This window comes from Toxorhynchites rutilus, chromosome 2, assembly GCF_029784135.1.
Source record: "Toxorhynchites rutilus septentrionalis strain SRP chromosome 2, ASM2978413v1, whole genome shotgun sequence".
Taxonomy (NCBI): Eukaryota; Metazoa; Arthropoda; class Insecta; order Diptera; family Culicidae; genus Toxorhynchites; species Toxorhynchites rutilus.
In genome coordinates, this window is record NC_073745.1 from 65,100,469 (window position 1) to 65,104,369 (window position 3,901).

General features: G+C 36.6%; 2 long non-coding RNA genes across 4 annotated transcripts; one reads left to right on the forward strand and one right to left on the reverse strand.

Moving 5' to 3' along the window:
* The first annotated feature begins 612 nt into the window (after positions 1 to 612).
* LOC129771255 (uncharacterized) lies at positions 613 to 1,734 on the forward strand. 2 transcript variants are annotated; one of them, XR_008742318.1, is made up of 4 exons: positions 613 to 672; positions 728 to 1,317; positions 1,380 to 1,520; positions 1,606 to 1,734. It is a non-coding gene; the product is annotated as an uncharacterized LOC129771255 (long non-coding RNA). The 2 variants fall into 2 exon arrangements; XR_008742317.1 differs by having other exon boundaries at positions 1,575 to 1,711.
* Positions 1,735 to 2,431: 697 nt separating this feature from the next.
* On the reverse strand, positions 2,432 to 3,530 carry LOC129771572 (uncharacterized). Of its 2 annotated transcripts, XR_008742411.1 has the most exons (5): positions 3,471 to 3,530; positions 3,004 to 3,415; positions 2,826 to 2,938; positions 2,623 to 2,763; positions 2,432 to 2,568 (listed from the first exon to the last, which is right to left on the reverse strand). It is a non-coding gene; the product is annotated as an uncharacterized LOC129771572 (long non-coding RNA). The 2 variants fall into 2 exon arrangements; XR_008742410.1 differs by having other exon boundaries at positions 2,826 to 3,415.
* Positions 3,531 to 3,901: the final 371 nt, after the last annotated feature.

Sequence of the window (3,901 nt, forward strand, 5' to 3'; positions counted from 1 at the left end):
GAAATAAACGACAAACATTGTGGAATAAAATGGAAAAATCATAATATAATAATCCAGAACGAAATCTAAGTGAACCCATAATTTTTTCCAACAACTGAAATATTGTTGAACAATAAAAATAAAAATAAATCGAAATTTTAAGTTTTCCAAATTAGAAAAACTAATATATTCCACTACTCTACAACCATAATCGTTATAACCACCGATTAGTTCACACAATACATAGCATAACACGTTCGCATGCTAACTTAAAACGATTAAATCTGATGATAAAGAACGATCTCACCAAAGAAATTTAAAACAAAATAATTTCCTGAGTGCATATTTTGGCCTTCAGCACTCATACAGTTTGTTATCCAATTAAAAGAATGGCCGCTGCCCGCTCAGGCCAACCATGCCGATGTTTTATGCAGTGATACTTTCACTAACCCAGATCCAATTATAATCGAGCAGTTATCGATTCGATGTCGACCGAAACGAAGTAACGTGCTACAAAAATGCTCCCGTAGGCCGCACTGCCTATAGTTTAAGCTATAATTGTACACGATTGCATGTACAGAGCGAAGCGGCATCACTGTATCAAGTCTTATCTCTTTCTCTCATCCAATGACAGTTCATTCAAAACAATAAAACGTAGAATGAAATGGGTCGAGAATCATTTTCATCATTTTCGTAGGTACAATATTTGTTGTTTCTGTATCATAATTCATAATCTCTTTTTTTCCAGATTTTCTGAACAACATTAACAAAATGGGATACCTACATAATGCAGCAAGCAAAACACAGCAGCTCCAAGCAGTTGTTCGATTTATCCTATGGGCGGATTTCCCCAAATATTTTAATTTCGAAGGAGAAATTAATAAAAATGCAGCAGTTGCAGATGAAAACGACAGTATGTATTTGTCGAAGCTCGTAAAAATGATATGTAGCCTAAGCACATTCGAAAGCTATGCGTGGTCACGGTAATATGAAGAGAACCGTCACAATAACGGTTACATAAAAGTGCTTGGAGTTGTGCGGTTATCAAATTGTATGCTAACGTTCCGGTTCTGCATTTCCATTCCAACGTATCTAACGGAATGCTGATAGCGCAACAATTGAAGATTATTAAAATTGATGCAAGGTTAATTCCTGCGAACGTGAGTAAACACCAGCTTTTGACTGAAGTTGCGTATTTCAATACATAAAAAGTAACAACCACCAGCATCATTAGGTAGATTGACTAACGGATCGTATAGACTGTGACTTTCAACAAAGTCCCCGGATATTGCCCTTCAATGGAGGTCTAAATTTAAAGCTCTTACCAAGGAATGTACGGTATGAGTATTGGGTTTCTATCGTTGTAGTCACATATTTAATGGATTAATGTTTTGTTTCAGTATTGAAAATTGGAGTGATTGCGATGGCAATTTGTTATCCCATTCGCACCAAACAAACACAGTTTATTTGTGCAATAATATACTAAGATGTTTTTATTGTGAAACTCGCAAAAGTTTCCCGAAACAGGACGAGCGGTCAGCGTAAGTTAGGTTATTTTGTTATAAATAACGATTTATAATTTTGTTATTTCCCAGAATTTATTGATTGTTTCGTTCTTCCCGACAGTACGCAGATTTCCAGAGGATGTCACGGTTTGATATAATGGAACGATCGGTAGAAAATCAAACAAAGTAGTAATAAATTTAAATCTCAAAATAGCCATGCATGTATTACAATGAAATGTAATGTGTTTGTGCATATAATAAAATGAACAATTCCATCCACAGCCTGTTTTTATATACTTTCTATTTGACCATGATCGAAAAATGGATAAAACCATAATAAGGGTCGAGCAATTTCGCATTCGGTCGACGTGGTGCCAGATTGGCACAATGTTGGTTCGTAATAGGTGGTCAAATACGAAGAGAAGGTCGACAAAATCATTGCAAAATGGCACGATATCGGCACCGTTGTCGACACCATTTGTTGAGACCAATCTGGCACAACAAAGTAGACTGGGAAGCCATACAAACTTCGATCTCGTTGTCGAAAAACAGGTACAAAGACTTATACGATGGCAAGCGAACCGCTCGTCGCAACTGTACATACACGAGTCGACGAGAAAAAAAAGCACACATTTAAACCAAGCCCGCGACGGTTGGAACCCAGTCTACTTTGTTGTGCCAGATTGGTCTCAACAAATGGTGTCGACAACGGTGCCGATATCGTGCCATTTTGCAATGATTTTGTCGACCTTCTCTTCGTATTTGACAACCTATTACGAACCAACATTGTGCCAATCTGGCACCACGTCGACCGAATGCGAAATTGCTCGACCATTATTATGGTTTTATCCATTTTTCGATCATGGTCAAATAGAAAGTATATAAAAACAGGCTGTGAATGGAATTGTTCATTTTATTATATGGACAAACACATTACATTTCATTGTAATACATGCATGGCTATTTTGAGATTTAAATTTATTACTACTTTGTTTGATTTTCTACCGATCGTTCCATTATATCAAACCGTGACATCCTCTGGAAATCTGCGTACTGTCGGGAAGAACGAAACAATCAATAAATTCTGGGAAATAACAAAATTATAAATCGTTATTTATAACAAAATAACCTAACTTACGCTGACCGCTCGTCCTGTTTCGGGAAACTTTTGCGAGTTTCACAATAAAAACATCTTAGTATATTATTGCACAAATAAACTGTGTTTGTTTGGTGCGAATGGGATAACAAATTGCCATCGCAATCACTCCAATTTTCAATACTGAAACAAAACATTAATCCATTAAATATGTGACTACAACGATAGAAACCCAATACTCATACCGTACATTCCTTGGTAAGAGCTTTAAATTTAGACCTCCATTGAAGGGCAATATCCGGGGACTTTGTTGAAAGTATCAGTCTATACGATCCGTTAGTCAATCTACCTAATGATGCTGGTGGTTGTTACTTTTTATGTATTGAAATACGCAACTTCAGTCAAAAGCTGATGTTTACTCACGTTCGCAGGAATTAACCTTGCATCAATTTTAATAATCTTCAATTGTTGCGCTATCAGCATTCCGTTAGATACGTTGGAATGGAAATGCAGAACCGGAACGTTAGCATACAATTTGATCACCGCACAACTCCAAGCACTTTTATGTAACCGTTATTGTGACGGTTCTCTTCATATTACCGTGACCACGCATAGCTTTCGAATGTGCTTAGGCTACATATCATTTTTACGAGCTTCGACAAATACATACTGTCGTTTTCATCTGCAACTGCTGCATTTTTATTAATTTCTCCTTCGAAATTAAAATATTTGGGGAAATCCGCCCATAGGATAAATCGAACAACTGCTTGGAGCTGCTGTGTTTTGCTTGCTGCATTATGTAGGTATCCCATTTTGTTAATGTTGTTCAGAAAATCTGGAAAAAAAGAGATTATGAATTATGATACAGAAACAACAAATATTGTACCTACGAAAATGATGAAAATGATTCTCGACCCATTTCATTCTACGTTTTATTGTTTTGAATGAACTGTCATTGGAAGAGAGAAAGAGATAAGACTTGATACAGTGATGCCGCTTCGCTCTGTACATGCAATCGTGTACAATTATAGCTTAAACTATAGGCAGTGCGGCCTACGGGAGCATTTTTGTAGCACGTTACTTCGTTTCGGTCGACATCGAATCGATAACTGCTCGATTATAATTGGATCTGGGAAGCGAACGAAAATCATAGCTCTCACCACTACAACGAAACCTAAAAAACCAATGCAGTATTTCACTTTGTCAATTTATTGTTCCATTATTTGCGTAAGGAGTCCAATATAATTACAATGCACTTTAAATCACTATAACAGAGCATACATTTGTCATATTTCGAAAATAAGTATAACACAGCACAAAC